This window comes from Ambystoma mexicanum, chromosome 6p (assembly GCF_040938575.1).
Source record: "Ambystoma mexicanum isolate Mex_15411 chromosome 6p, UKY_AmexF1_1, whole genome shotgun sequence".
Lineage (NCBI taxonomy): Eukaryota > Metazoa > Chordata > Amphibia > Caudata > Ambystomatidae > Ambystoma > Ambystoma mexicanum.
The window spans coordinates 743,035,428-743,052,518 of NC_090935.1; the positions used below are offsets into that span (position 1 = coordinate 743,035,428).

The following is a 17,091-nucleotide window of genomic DNA, read 5'->3' on the forward strand; positions in this document are numbered from 1 at the left end:
GTTTAGAAAACTGACTTTAGAAGGAAAAACAGTGCAGCAAGAATCACACATGGCAAAATTGCAATTACTTCATTTAACGGGTTTAAAATAGCAAAACGGCTTGGAACATGACCTAAACAGATATAATCGGAAATCGGTTTTAATGCTAAGGTACAAAGGCACATAACAGGTGTGATATGAAATTGAAAGGGTGGCTCTTGATGGTGACAGTATGGGATTCGTAATGGAAGGGAAAACTCGGATTTTATAATAAAATCAGTTACACAGGCATGATCGGTTTTAAAAGGAAAATTACAGGTTCTACTGAAACTATTTTTTAGTGATTAGATCATTAACGATAGACCTGCCCATGAACAGGTTAATTTACAATGGTAACCCATTCGCACCGTGTGCCTCTTTATATGGGAATTCATTAATTTATTCCAAATAGTACTAAGGACTTATATAGCGGACTGAAATGATTTGGAAAGAATTGTGCTACCACATGGAGATTAACATAGATTTATTTTCCTAAGGACAGTATACACAGAGGATTCAGATAATTTAAGAATTTACTAGGGTGTTTATAGGATTTCTTATAGGGTTTCTTATGGGGTTGGACAAATTGCAAGGTAACAAAGCAATTGATGCAGCTTGTTGGTTACTGGGGAAGGCTGATACTTACAAAGAGCACTTGAATGGGGTAGTTTGGACAGCCAGGCAGGTCTTTGGACAGAAGGGCAAGGGTCTGGTCACTGCGCAGTGGCGGCTCTCCTCTAGGGACTCAGCGGGGCAACCGGGGTCTGGTCTCAGTGGACAGCGGGTGCATCAGCTGGGCAAAGCAGGTGGCTGGGCAAAGCAGGTCTGGTCACTGGATAATCCCAAAAGGGCTCAGCAGCCTTTCTCCCTGAATTATTGGGATTTTGTAGGTTTTAGTTCTGGATGGTGGTTCTGCCTGGATAGGAGGTACTGCATGGATCAGGATCAGCTACCCCTGGCCTGGCATTGGAATCTGGAATCGTGCAGGGTGAATGTGGAATGTCTGGATCTCTGGATATTGCAGGTTGCATTCTGAATGCTGCATTTTTTTGACTCTCCTGAATTTATAATTTCTCCTCCTTATCTAGGCCAGATGACATCAGAGGATTTTTACTATGTCGGCAGAACTAAGCTGGACATACCTCTAAAATCGGATAGGCCAGCCTGTAAATGTCGCCATCTCCCTTTAATCAGATTCTACTGAAGGAAGTGACTCAGTTTTAGTGTGTGTGTTTTTATGAGGTGCTTTGTTATACCACAGTCACTTTTGCCAAAATCAGTTATGAAACAAAACCCTTATATTTATAAATGTCACCCTTTTAAAAATTAGATAGGCAGATACCATATTTCACAAGAAACATACTATTCCAAACCTCAAGTTTGCACAATGCTGTTTAGTCCTTCTGGCAATCTTTTGCAATTTCTATGGCAAATTACTTCCCCTAAAAATCTACAAATGGGTAAATTGAAGCTTATCAATGTCGGACATATTTGAAACAAGTTTCATAACTGTACCATATACGATTTTCACAGAAACATAATTTTACTGGCGTTTGCGTCCCCCACATGCTGCGAAGATCCACACTGTCTTATTTTAAAGGTGCAAAAATGACATTCAAGCTGTCAAAATTTCACATTACTGTGTTTTAAAATTGCGGAAATAAATGTCTTAATATAAAAGTCTTTTGAATCAAATGGGCCTGCTTTGTTCCCAAAAGTGGGCAGTCCTTTCAGCCTCCCCAGCCAAATGTCCTGCTCTGGTCAACTTTGCCCAGGGGTTGCCATGTCTCCCCTTTGATCCTAGGCAGTTGAAGCTGAGGAGAGGTGTCAAAGGAATTCACACTTCAGTGACATGGCTGTCCATTGTACCATGCTGCAGCAATGCAGCTCAGTCTGACGAAGTTGCCACTCCCCACACCTCTGGGCCTTTCATGTGGTAAAGGAACTTCCTTTACCATGGGGCTGGCACATCAGAAGTGCCTGCTTTTGCAAAGACTGGTTTGATAGCAATTTCTGGGCCTAGCCATGATGTTGAAGTTCTTTTTGTGGGGAAAAATAACTACACAGAGTACAATTTACTTACATATTGGCAGCTTTCCTTCCCAACATATATAGTTTTGTTTCACGGCATGTTACAGTATAAATTCCATTGAGCTTGTACAATATCAACTCACTGCTTTGCAGAGCAGTTCAAAACTTTTTTTTCTTTTTCCTTTCCCTGGTCATTTACAAATGCGATTTTCCTTGCATCTTTATACTGAATATTTCCATAGCTCTGGTCAGTTTCCAATACACAGGAATCTGTTCAAAACAAGGGTTCTTTGAAACGGGCATAAGCAAATGGAGAGAGAGAGATTCTTGTGAAGAGTTTTGCGTGTGTTAATTTGTTGCAAGAGTAAACACTTGCCGTACGGCCTCAAAGAAATTTCTCTGCTCTAAAACCTGTCTTTGCAAAAGCAGGCACTTCTGATGTGCCAGCCCCATGGCAAAGCAAGTTCCTTTACCACATGAAAGTCCCAGAGGTGTGGGGAGTGGCAACTTCGTCAGACTGAACGCCATTGCTGCAGCATGGTACAATGGACAGCCATGACAGCAGACAGAACCGCCGCCGGACGTGTTGACCAGATCCGTGACGAGGCTTAGTTCAAAATTATATTGTGAGTACCTAGCAGAACTGTGCAGAACCAATCTCTTAGTTAAAATAATCTAATCCAAACTATTTTAACCTAATTAGAACAGCCTCCTAGAAATCGTGTCATCTGTCATTTGTAAAGCTGCACAACTGTCACCTGTCAATTCTGCAGCTGCAAGCTGTCACCTGTCATTTTGAGTTTTACTTTAAATCCGAAAATCTACCTTTATTAAATCGTCCGTATCTCTGGAACCGTTTGTCCTAGGAACAAACTGGAGGATCAAAACCATTCACGGTGGTCCACATACAGGGCGGCCATCTTGAAACATTTTTCTGTGCACAGAAATCCTCAAGAGGCTCGCAAGGCAGCCTACAATTTTCAATGTGGGCAGGATCAGGCCCCACAAGAGTTTGTGCAAGAATTAAAGCGTGCTTTTGCGCAGACCACCAGAAGGGTGCGCACGGATAGCAGAGAATTTATCAATATGTTTTTCCATGCCATACCCAAATACATAATGACCCAGCTTGTGAGAGATTTTCATGAGAAAAGATCTTTAGACTGGGTCATTGAACAGGCTACCCGGATCTATGAGGTGCAGAAGCCCATCGAAAATAAAAATAATGCGCCGAAAACCTCCAAAACCAACAGCACCCCTGCTGCTGCCAAGGTGGCAGAGGTAAAGGTTGCCCCCGTTTTAGATTTGGAGATGGGGGGCCTAAAAACCTGCCTGCACCAAATAATTCACAGCCCAGAAGGCCCTCGGGCCAGTCACAGACAGGGAGTCGAGGAGGTAGTCCCACAAATGGGGTCCCCCGCTCCCCTGACTATATACGTCCCCGCTACAAGGGAAACCGACCAATCCTGGGTTATGTGTGGACTCCTCCAGCCCAAGGGGGGGATCCAGCCAAGAACCTGACCCGGGGAACTTCCCTCCTAACTTCCCCCAGGAGGGCAAAAATTCACCAAATCCTGGGCAGAACTTTTTCCCCAGGTATCCACCCAATTTCCAGCCCCAAAATCATCCATACTTCTTTCCCCAATTCCCTGAGCCCAGACAACCTAATCCGGGAGAGGGGAGGCCATGGGTGGAGGGGTACCAAAATCTTCCCAACCAGGGGTACTACCAGAGAAGGGATAGCTACCCTCCCCGGGATCAGCCCAGGGGAGAAAATAGAGCCCCGTATCAGCCTGAACGGGTTTCACAACTTGAGCGCCAGGTCCAAAATATGGCACAGGATCTGGGTCGCATACTGAGGGCTCAACAGAACCCTCAGATGAGCATGCCACCGCAGAATGCCCCAAACTATGGACCTGGTGCTCCAGAACAATGACGGGGGCAGCACCCCAATAACCCACCGGTTCCCGGGGAGGAGGCACAAGGGGAAGGGGGGTATAAAGCCTTGGAGGAAGCTTCCTTCCCAACTTGTAAAGAGCCCCTGGAAAACCAGGAACTGGAAACAAAATCTCCTGCACCTGAAAGCCGGCCTCCCAAGGAGCAGAGGGAGGGTAGGAGAAACAAAGGACCCAAACAGACCCACTTTGTGGAGGAGGTACAGGTCTTCCAATTTGAGGGAGTGGGATCCCAAGAGGATCCTGGATAAAGGATCTTCTCCTTCAGAGATGGGGGAACTACTCCCAAGGAAAAATGGGTCCCAAGGGATGCCAATTTAGACTGGGGAGATGTGGAGACTGAGCTACCGCCGCCCATCATCTCACCCCAGAACCGACAATACCAAAACCCCATGGGTCAAACCCATCCTGATGACTGCCTCCAAAAGGGGGGGGCGGCCCAGAACCAGAACCAGGGGAACCCACAATGGCTCTGATCTCCAGTTGCCAACTTTTTCTTTCAGATTCCCAAGACTCTTCACAGAATTCTGCCCAAATCTCTTCGCTTGCAATGTCCAAAACCAGAAAATTGGCCCACCAGTTGTCCAAAAATGTGTATTATCTGTGCCCCCTTGAGGACAAGGAGGGAAGATACTATGCCCCGGTACAAGTACAGGGGCAGGGTACAATTTTGGCACTGGTGGACACTGGATCCCAAGCTACCCATATGTCCAAAAGGGCCTTTGATGAACTAAATGCAGGAAGGGGGGAGAATTACCATATTCCTCTCACCTCTCTTCCTGGACAACTGCAGAACTTTGACGGGAAGGAAATTCCTGTCGAGGGGATTGCAGATTTGGACATCAAAATTGGGCGACACAAGGTGAAACACCCAGTCATAGTAGTGACTCCAGGGGGCGCCCCTTGTTTACTAGGGAATGACCTCCTGAGAAGGTTGTCACCCCTAATAGATTGCGTAAACAAGGTCCTCTGGACCCAGACTAGCCGACCAATAAAATTAAAACAGAGTGTCAACCATGTTAGTTTAAACGACACCTGCCACATGGTTGAACAAAAATCTGACCAAGTAGAATTTCACTTCCATAACAACCGAATTCCAGACGTGACAGTAATAGCAGTAGGACAACAGACTGGTGATGGGGGGTCCTCTCTATTTCTGAAAATCAACCTTCCTTCCAGTTTAAGGTGGTATTCCACACTGGAAGGAAACACTCTGAAATTCTTTACCAATCCACAATCAGACATTCCCACTCCTATAGTCAAGAAAGAGGTGAAATCAGCTCAGAGCCTGGCTGATATTCAGCAAATTGGAGAGCAGTTGTTCATCCCTGTTCAGTTAGATGATGGGAAGGACTCTGTTCTCGCTCGAGTGTGTGTGAACAATGGTAAGAGCATCATCAGCGGAGCCATGTTCCGCCAACTTCCAAAAGATCCAGCCATTCCCACATTCAAACTGATAGATAAATGGGAAATGGACCTGGAAGCACCCAATTCCAAACATCTCCTGCCAAGCAGGTGTATGCTCAAAATCTTCATTGGCAACAAGAGCATAGTCCATAATTGTTGGGTCGTGCGAGACGTCACTGCCGCCTTTTACTTAGGCAGTGACATTCTCAATCGCTTTGCCATTAGTTTGGACCTAATAAACTTCAAAGCTTGGTCCCGATTAGCGGATAATCCCGTGGGCTTTGATGATTTAGAAAAAGCATTTAGGTCAGCTCAATTGCAACCTTATGCAGTTGAAATTCAGATTAAAGAGGAAGTCACCATCCCATAAAGGACCCGACAATTCTCCCTGGAAGTGAAAGTTAAAAGAGGACAAAAATTGAAAAACCCTGATGCTTACATTCATCTAAATGCTTCTCTCCAACAGCAAGGGTTAGGGGTAAACCCAACACCATTAGTCAACATATAACATGACACCATTCCAATAGAGGTGGATAACAGCGACTTAAAGAGTATTACTCTAGCCGCAGGCACCATTATTGGAATGGCGGTTGATGACCAACATTTTTCCATTGATCTAGGAAATGAACTGTTAGGACCGATCCCCAAGGACTGTTTTGACAGTGACAGTGAGGACAATAGAACACCAGACAGGATTTTCACCCAGCATGGGGGGAACTTCCTGGTGTACACTTCTTGCCCTTATGGTAAGGAAGATGTGACTTGTGACTTCAGGAGGGATGAGGTGATTTTCCAGGTCCATGAGGGCTGCCTTTCCCACCTGAAGCCTCCAGTCCAAATCAGCACTCTGACCAGGGACTTCTCCACCCAGCTGGAGGAGGCCGCTGAGATAGCCAAACCAGAAGTCTTCCCAGGCTTCAGGCAGATGGTGAAAGAGAGAGTCAACCTAGCTGATGCCTATGTGACTCTGGAACAGAAGCAAAAGTTGAAACAAGTTTTCTTGGATTTCCAAGATCTCTTTGCGATAGACTCATATGACTGTGGTCGCACCGACATCCACACCACAACAATTCCCACGGACCCTGGAATGACTCCAGTGTTTGTGAAGCAATATCGTTTGCCTCTCGCATCCATGGAGTCCCTTACTGAAATAATTAAGAACCTTGAGTCCCGGGGAATAATACGTCCAGTACACAGCACCTTCAATAATCCAGTGCTGGGAATATTGAAGCCAAACGGCCAGTGGAGACTCTGCGCCGACCTTAGGGAGCTCAACAAACGGGTCCATACTTCCCGATGGCCTCTGCCCTACATTGACCAAGGGCTGGCCCAGATCCAGGGGTCACAGGTATTCACTGCAATAGACCTGACGAATGGATACTGGACTGTGCCTGTTAGTAGGGAGGACCAATACAAACTGGCTTTTACCTTTGGGGGCCAGCAGTACACATGGACCCGGACTCCCTTCGGATACCTCAACTCCGGCAATGAATTCAACATTTTCTTACATAAGGCCATGCCCGACCTGGGTGCGAGGGGTAACCTGGCTTATGTAGATGATGTCCTCATCAAAAGTTCATTTGTGGAGCAACACATAGCGGGGATCCGTTATGTTCTGACGCAGTTGAGGGCTGCCGGAGTAAAACTTTCCTTTCAGAAAGCACAGTGGTGTAGAACCCGTGTTAATTTCTTGGGGCATGAGATTACTTCTTAGGGTCTCTGTGCCCAAGAAAAGAAAGTGGAAGCACTCCAGAAACTGAAAGACCCCACGACTCTGCGGGAACTAAGGAGCCTCCTTGGACTGACTAATTACAGCAGAAAGTTCATTGAAGGCTATGCAGAGATCACTAGACCCCTGATTCATCTCTTGAAGGGTGGGGTCAAACCTAGCTTACCCTGTCAGAAAACAGGAGTTCTTCCTGGAGACAGGGTTCTCTAATACGTGCTTATGTGTATGTTAATTTTGAGTGTTTCCTGTCAACAGCCCTCTGCCAGCAAGGAGAGACATGTGATCACTGACCCACCCAGACTTCTGGAGGCGGACCCAAACACTTTGGGGAGTTGAATTGCAACAAATATATATTTCATAGAAACTGTGATAACTTATTGTAACCAAATGACAGGAATGTACAACTTTGAGAGTCTTAGTTTGAAAAATGCCCTCACGATTTGAGTCCAAACTCCAATTTGTACCATGTTCTGGGGCAAAACCCCGCTAATTATGAATATTGTAGTCAATGTGTTTAAGCTAGAGACATGGAAAGTTACTGGGATATATGTGGAAGGGAAATGTACCTTTGTATAATTTTTGATGAAAATCCCATATTGCACAGCCCACTAAAATCAAAAATAAGTTGCCATTTTTGAATGCAAGCTCCTAGAAACGCCAGAGGCGGAACAGAGACTACCTTAAGCAAGGTGCCATATGTACATGTAATGTCAACCACTTGTGTACCTGGGAAATATGTATTTGAATCAAATATAGATTTGTGGGCAAATTGACCAGGGGAGGATCCTCTGACCCATAAACAGACCTCATCACTCTGACCTACAACCCAATTCCCCCAATCATGGGAGAGGGGAGAATTGGGCCAATGACAAGTAGAGAGGGGCAGGCTCAGTTATGCCACGCACACACCCATTTTCAAAACACATAAAAAGGGCCACTGAAACCCAGGTAGGGGATTGAATTCCATTTTCTGCGGGACGCTCTGCCGGGAGACTCCAGACTTCACATCCATCAATCTTCAGAGACCAGAAATTTACTTCAGAACTTAAAGCAAGGGCCTAAACCCACAAAACGAGAACTCTTCTCAGCAGGCCTCAGCATCCTTAGAATCATTTGCAAACTATTCAACAGCCGGGCGAGCTGTTTGAATTCCCTGCCAAGAACTTTTGCCGGAACCGCAGACCCGACCCAGACTGCTGTGAGCAGAACCGGTGCCTGATTGACCCGCCGAGCAGACAGAACCGCCGCCGGACGTGTTGACCAGATCCGTGACGAGGCCTAGTTCAAAATTATATTGTGAGTACCTAGCAGAACTGTGCAGAACCAATCTCTTAGTTAAAATAATCTAATCCAAACTATTTTAACCTAATTAGAACAGCCTCCTAGAAATCGTGTCATCTATCATTTGTAAAGCTGCACAACTTTCACCTGTCAATTCTGCAGCTGCAAGCTGTCACCTGTCATTTTGAGTTTTACTTTAAATCCGAAAATCTACCTTTATTAAATCGTCCGTATCTCTGGAACCGTTTGTCCTAGGAACGAAATGTAACTTTCATTTTAAAGCTGTGATTCTAGGCTTTCCAACGAACCTACTCCCTATACTTTTTCCGCAATCGCGATTTACTCACTCGAATTTACCACGATTTGCGATTTTGGCTCAATTTCTCCACTCGTCAAAATAGCAGCTCCATTCTTTCCTTTGTTAAAATCCGTTTTGCAACCTGGTAATAACTCATAGAGCATTGCTAAAGTGAGCCTGAACTAATACCAACAAGCATCTCTCACTCACCCTGAACCTCTAGAGGGATTTAAAAGCAATTTTAGCACCTTTTCACTTCCTTGCAAACCACATTAAAGTAATTCGCCTGTGTTTAAAACTCATCCCTGTTTTCTCTAAGCTTGCTGGGGGAACTGGAACTGTGTATTGCATTATAAAGTGTGATTTGTTGGGATTCTTGAAGACTGTGTGCTCTCCTTCCATTTCTTGTATTGCATAGGGTGGGAGTGAATCGTCAAAAGAAAAAGTGATCATATTACCTTTTGCTAAAATCATAACAAGTTATTTCTGTACTGCATTTTATTCCACCTTGCATTTCCTTGAAACCATCAAGCATTTTCAGCTACATCATCCTCTACACTACTCCTAAGTAACCAAATCAGTGTACCCCTGTAACATTATCCATTGTTGATCACGGTCATATTCTGAAGTGTGATATCAGTTATCAAATTATTTATAAAGTGTGATAGATATATATTGTTTAATTGTCCAAATAAACCTTTTAAATTTGCAAAACAAACCTACTTCTTGGCTCAGTGGAGTCTGGGGGATTCTAAGAGGGGGCTGTTATACAAGGGTTGTCATCCAGAGTACTGAACTGGACATAAAAATACATCAATAAGGGTTTTCCTCAGCATCCCAGACTAGGCATTGACTTAGCTGTAGTGTTGATTGAATATCGCTTACAACATGAGATTGCTTCAGTAGCTTCTGCATTTCCAGTGGTTACAGTTTCAGGGCCACAGGTCAGACCTTTTGCAGATCTCGGACCAGGTGGCTCAGGATCTTACATGGTGGATCATACAGGACAACTTGCTGAGAGGCATGTTGTTTTGTCATCCCTGGCCTCAGGTGACATTGGTCATGTATGCACCTCTGACTGGTTGGGGTGCTCCCCTGTCAGGCCTGCTGTAAGCGGACTGTGGTCTCCTGTGGAGTTTCTGGAACACATCAACTTGCTGGAGTTGAGGGCAATACAGCTGGCATTGGTCTCTTTCCTCCCCTCTGTAAAATGCAAGACTCTGCTGATCTAGACGAACAACACAGTGGCCATGCAATACCTCAACAAAGAGGTTGTGTGGGGTCCTTGGCACTGTGCAGAGAAGCAAGGCGACTGTGCTTCTTGACTCTGTAGAACAGTCTCTCTCTGACGGTGGCTCATCAGGCCAGAAGAAAGAATGTCTTAGAGGATGCCTTGAGCAGACAGGCATTGGCCTCCCATGAATGGGAGGCAGTCAGGAAGTTCTGGGGTAGATCTTCTCCTTTTGGGGGTCTCCTCTAGTGGACCTCTTCAATTCCTGTGTGATTTTCTCATCAGGGAGCTTTGGGTGATGCACTGATGGTCGAGTGGACTTTCAACCTACTTTTTGAGTTGCTGCTGATACCTGTCATTCCACTGGTTCTCAGGAGGTTGTGGTAAAACAAAGAGAGAAACCAAGGGGGTGGGCAGGGAAACCCAAGCGGCAATGCACCAATGAGCATATATAATGTTCGCAAGAGGAAAGAGTAAAAAACGAGGATGATGCTCACTTGTGGTACTGTAGAGTGCTGTGAGTTGTATAACCTACAGGTAACAACAAGAAGTGTCTGGGCCTGTCAGTAAGTAGTATAGTTATAGATTACAAAGAGGGACATAGAAGGTTCTAACTGTCCCTACCTCTGTGGGGTACTATCCCTAGTCAGCACTGGTGGGCCACCTGTCTAATAGTGGATAGAAAAAGAGACAGAGTATTATGCTCAATTTTTAAACCGATTTTTACTTTCGTTCAGAAAAGGCTTGATGAACTTGTGGCCCAGAGCTTGTTGTGTACAGAACTATGCAGGGTGTAAACAAGACAGGTGGCATTGATCGACCAAACCCTTGCTTCTGATCAACTTAAAATGATGGGGTACTTTCAAATAACAAACAGTATTGGGGCAAAGTTATTACTTTATTGACCATTACTGGAGATAAGTGAACCCTGTTTATAAGATAAGTCTCCAATTGCAAGACTAAAATGTGATATTGTTTTTCGTGAAGACTATGGCAGGGGAGTAAGTGCTAGAGTGTCTTACTCTTCACCTGGTGCAAGCATGGCTTGCAGCAGCAGACTTGCTGCTGTCTACACTTGTGAGTCAAACGGTTTTGGTGGTCTAAGTAGTTAAAGCCACCTTCTTCGGGACTGTCTGCAAAGTGTATATGCAAGGAAAATGGCTACTGAAATGGCTACTACTGTGTGGCCTTCTCATAGGCTGTAACCAGTATCCGATTGTGACAATGGAACAGTCTCACCTCAGAATTGTTCCCAGAGACATTCAGGGTGCACTGTGAATAAACAAGGGAGCTACGTTAATACTAGGCCTAGTTAGCTAGCATTAGGTTACTTAATAAGGATATTTTTGGTACATTTAGGAGCATATACATTAAGTAATGTACAGAGATACTCACAAGTCACTCGTCTGACTAGAATGCAGGATGGCGGCTCTGTTATAAGGATATCTGGGACAGTTGAAAGAGTTGTACGTTTAGTCGTTCCCCAGGCTTTGAGTGACCAGTTTTTGGTCCCATCTGTCTTTGATTTTCCTCGTGTTTCGTCCTTTGTTTGATGTCAGTCTGCACAGAGACTGAATTGTGGTCTTGCAGGTTGCCGCATCTTTAAGATGTACCTTTTGTTGCTGGTCTAGGAACTGGATCGCTTGCATCTTTTTTTTTATTCTGTTAGCACCTTCTCTTACATAGTGTACCCGGTTATATATATAAATATACATATATCTTAGGGTTTCAGAGGGTAAACTGATGGGTCATGTGAATACTATTAATTGCTAATAAACATGCCTTGACATCAATACTATATATATCATTCTCAAAGGATGTCTGTGCATTTGGAACTGAGCATGCACACACTGAGGACTAACCCCTCTTCTTACAAAATTCTCTGGAAACAAGAAGCAAACCACCCCTGGCATGGCAAATGTGTGACACATGTAATAGCCATTTTAACTTAACATCTAAATTCTCAGGCTGTCCGAATAATTATACAAGGTTCATAGTTACAACCATTTTAATGTTTGGGCGAGTGTTGTGAAGCTACAAAGAAGCATTATGCACTTAGTGATTCAAGTATGCAACCATGTTATTTTAGACATATTTGTCAAATAAAAGATCTGTTGGTCATTCTTACGTCCCAAACAAGCTCTTTCATTTTATGAAAAGCAGCCAAGAAACCTCATTGATTTTATTTGTCACCTTCCCCTTTATCATTAGGGTATTTATAGAAAGTACACTAAGAGTGTGCCAGACTCTCCATCTTTGAACTATATAACCTTCTATAAGAAAAAACAATGATATGGTTATTCTAGGTTTTGACAATGTGTCTTGCTCAGTAAGCCAATATTAATATTCTTATAATGACTACAATCTATAGTGAAAATGATCATCAGAAATTACCATGGTTACAGATAAAAAGAGCCAAGTTACAATGTTAGTACATTTATTTATTGTGCGTTGGTTAAAAGAAAAAAACGTATACACAGATTGTACAGTACAATTGGGTAAATAGCTTTTCTTAACTGCCACCCTGCCCCCAAACCCCTCAAGATATCTGTGATTTTTCTCTGGCTGTGCTACTCTCAGCAATGACTGAGTTGGCTCTAACAAACATGCAGCAGCCATCGCAACTCCAGCCCACGGGCGTGGGGTAGTGTGTGGGGGGTGTAGAGAGAGACAGACGGAGGGAGAGAGAGATTTTACTGCATTTTTTGCAGCATTTTCTATAGGGGGGCCAGCTCCCAGTCTCCTAACCCACAGCCACCCTCTGCCCCAAGCCTCACATTTCCGTTTGACCTATTCCCTGACCCCACACCCAACTAAAAAATGTTGCAAAAAGCAATAGAATGGCCCTTCAACAAACACTGTGAAATGGTCATGGTGGGTTGGGGGATACCCCCTAGAGGGGTGTCTATGATATGCCAGCTAGAGCTAGTTTTCACATATGTATTTACCTGTATATCTAACTCATTTCAAGTCGAAATAGTGTCTCTTTTTCCCAGAGGACGTGCCACCAGACTTGGACGTCTATGTCTAATGACTACTCATCTACTGACCTGTAAATAAAAATAAGCATTGTGAAGGCAAACGTTTTACCTGTGTTACTGTAAATGGTAGGATAATGTAGTATTTTTTCTTTTGTATAGAAATGTTGAAGACTAGTTGTAACCTGATATTGTTTTGCTTTGTTGAGAAAAAGTCATGATTAGTAGTATCATGTTATTCATTTTATCGGAAAGATTTCTTGAAAACTGTAAAAGATGTTAATGATGGTAGATCTTAAGCAATAAATATGTCAGGTGGGACGTAGTCTGCCAGTAGAAAATACAAAACTGTTATCTTTACCAGTGTGTGTTGATATTAATGTGTATTAAATGTAGATTAAATTGTAGGGATTGTTTTATTAGCTGTCTGCACTGTGTAGGCTGGCATTAGTATGGTTTGGACATTATCCAAAGGGATTGCAATGGCAGAGATGGGGGAATTCACTGTTTGTCCTACTCCAGTTCTGAGCAATGTGGAATTCCTGTCTGTGTGTGCATGAGCGGCTCTGGTTTATTCAATGTTCTTTGCTTGTGTTGTTTGCAGACTGTAATGATCCTGTGCCGCATCTCCGGATTGTTTTTCAGGTCTTCGGAACACTTGACTGATCATGTTTTCGTGGGAATGCTTCCGTTTTATCATAGTACTTTGACAAGACCTTTTAAATTTTAGTTTCAACAAACTGAGCTGTTTGTATATTGAAATTGACTGCAGAATGTTCAATCTATAGGGGGCATACAGAGGTCTATTGCAAAGAAACTCATTCTTTTTTATCTGATCATACATACTTATTATTCATGCACTTATTTTGTTTATGCTTGTGTTTCATGCCAAATACCAGTTGGTTCTGAGCCCCCTGGCAGGGGAGGAGTAGGGAGAAGGTAAAGTGGGCAACAGATTACAAGGGTACAGTTATACTAATTCACAGCACTTTTGGGCACCTGATGGGACATTGCCTTAAGAAAGTGCAAGTAGAGGTGGCCTCCACAAGAGTTCTTCTGAGGTATGATTTTCCTGGGTGGTATTAGAAATTAGTCCTTTTTATTTAGAAGTGTCCTTTTGGATTATTGTGTTGCCTCCGAGTTTCTCGCCCGCCCTTCATCAGTGCTACACTAGAGGTGAAGTACACGTCTTATGGATGGTTCTTTCCAGATGCAGCTTCACCAAAGGCCCGAATCTGGACCCATTTTACTTCCATGACTGGATCACCTAACCCTATCATAAAATGCTTCTTCCCAAATCTGAGGACTCTAGGCCCAGCTTTTCTTTTATACAATGTATTAAAAGGAAGGGCAAATAATTTACAACATGTGTGAAGAACAGCTAGAAATGTTCAGGAGCCCTTTGAATAGCTAATCCATTCTGGATCTGAATTCGGGTCTGTAGGTGCTTCAAAAACATTACATATTTAGAGGGAAACAGTGGTTTAGCTATCAAAAACAAGCAAGCACGTTTTGCAATTCTTGCAAAACGGTTAATTTCAACCTGTCTACAAAATTCAATGTAACCTTAAAACACCTTTCTTGTGAGTGTTTTTGTTTAATCCCTGGGCAAAGCGCAAGGGTTCGCGTAGTGCTTAGTCTAGGTGCACAAAGTGCAGGAGTTGCACAACAAACATGTATTAGTGAAACCAAAAAACGAAGCATTTTTCAAAGAGTGCATAGCAAACACCTTGGGCCTCATTACGAGTTGGGCATAAAGGGATTACCGGCACCGGTAAGGACACTGGTGCCGGTAATCCCTTTGCGCCCTATTCCGGGTTCCCTTAGCGGGTCCTTTCTTTAACGCCTGGTCTGACCAGGTGTTAAGGACGGGACCAGTTAAGGGACTTTAGAGATAATAACGGTATCGCAAATTGCGGTACCGTTATTAGCTACTTCCCCATTCCCATTGAGCCCTATGTGGGCTCGAATGGGAATGGGGAATGGTTTTTTCAATGGGGACTTACCGGTCCCTCCAAGGTCCAATGGACCGCTAAGTCCCAATTGAACCAGGTCGGACTCGGTACCGGTATGGGAGGTAGTCATGGCGCAAATAGCGCCATGACTACCTCCATACTCGGAATGAGGCCCCTTCTGTCTTTACCATTCTCTACACTTCACAATTGAATTGTTAAATTCGTCTACCTAGAACCTGTATGAACAGATTCATTAAAACCTTTAAAAATAAATGTAGCGCATATATTTTGACACCAGTCATTATAATTATTACGGCACTGCCAACATATGTTTCATGTTCTTAATTTCTTTCAACCATTCATCAGGGCAACATTTTGTTGAAGAATGTAATGTATAGGGAATGACTCAAACAACATGTTTTTGGAATGCACTCTTTAAAAAATAAAAATCTGAATGGGGTGTGCTATTATCCCAAAATAAATGTGCAACCATTTGTGTGATAAGTGAATGAAGAAAAGTTGCATGCACAGTCCATACAAAAACCATCTAAATAATTCCATAGATTTCCTACTGGCATCGTTGGTGGTCCCTTTTCAAACAGATGGCCAAATAAACACGGTCGACAACAAACCTCATCCAACTGCCTCATGAGAGAACAACTAATTGCAGGTAGCGATGGTGAGGTCCTCCTGCCTCCCATCGCTACCTGCCCTGTGACTCACCATCACTCATATACGAAAAATACCACCCATAATATTACACTCGGCAACCGCTCTCACACTCTCCTTCCCACTGCTTTCCAAAGTATGTTGGGGGGTGACTGCAAGGGCTAAGAGGCTATGCTGCGCAGCAGCTCCACACCAACCTGCCAGAGCTGTTGCAGGGCGCAGCTGCTTCCCTTCCACCCTTAGAAGAAAGTTAGAGAAGTAAGACTGAACGCAACAGCGGCATGACCTTTCTGGGCAGATGCCACAGGTGCTATCCACCCCTTTGGCCAATGATAGCAGCAAGGAGGAGCATGAAGCGCAATATCTACAGAGTGAAGCATAGCCACGGTTGTGCTCCGCCGGGTTCCTCCCCATGGCGCTCTGTTAGCATGAAGCAACAAGACCGGATCGGCGCAAGCAGGGTTACTGCTCGTCCGTGCTGTCGTACAGCAGGGGAATTAGGTGAGTAGGAGTCGAGGTAATCCTTCTCAAAAAAATCTTTGAGCAGTGGTCGAAATGCATGAAAAGAAGTCGTGGAAATATTTTCCCTGCTGGCCTGCCCCGCTCCTCACAAATCCAACCGCCACGCAACCTTCCACACACAATACAAACCCACAGACAAATGTGCTTGCTGTCTAAGGGAACGTTCAGTTCAGTGCACGGAAGCAGTGGCACCGAGTATGGGGGTGCTCTGGGGCTCAGGCACACCCCCGGGAAAGGCCATTTGCGTAAAAGTCCCTATACTTCAAATGGGACTTTTTTGGGGGGGCCGGCACCCCCACCCCCTTATTTTAAAATAAAACTCATTCCGGAACGGTTTCTTTTTAAAATAAAAGTATAGGAAGAGTAAAACTAAATTGAAAAACGTAGATGAACAGCTCTCCCAACCACTCCTGCCCACTTCGACCACTGTCTTTGAGCAAATAAACATACCATGCACCTAGAAGGATCCCAGGATTCAGGATGGGCAAGACATATCATGCCATATTTGTACATTCATCTTGTACTATAAGGACCCGATTCACGCAATGTTTTGCATGGTGCAAAGTAACTTTACACTGCTAAAAGGTGAGTATGCACTGCCGATACAAACCCTGAGTCATGGAACTGTGCAAAGTCATTTTTGCAGTATAACGTGACTTTGCATTGCTCCATGAATCAGGTTTTGTGTCAGCAGTGTAAACTCACTATTTAGCATTGCTAAGTTACTTTGCACCATGCAAAACATTCCATGAATCTGGCCCTAACTGCATGGATTCAGTTGCATCTAGTGTAAAGTGTAGAGCACTGCACTACAATAGGTTACAGTAGTAGAATAGTACAACATTGATAGAAGTAGATATAGAGAATAGAGTGCCTCGCGTTAGACACCACCTCACCCGAAGAGGCCACCTCGCTCGAAAATGCCATCTCCCAACTGGGCTTTAAACACTGCATCGCGGGGCCTACTCACAACAAAGGCAGAACGCTGGATTGGCTGATTTATCTCAACTGTTCAACCAC

General features: G+C 44.1%; 1 protein-coding gene across 2 annotated transcripts in view; it reads left to right on the top strand.

Moving 5' to 3' along the window:
- ADGRV1 (adhesion G protein-coupled receptor V1) overlaps positions 1-17,091 on the top strand; it is a 2,479,945-nt gene that overhangs the window by 1,971,966 nt on the left and 490,888 nt on the right. The gene's annotated exons all lie outside the window — the stretch shown is intronic.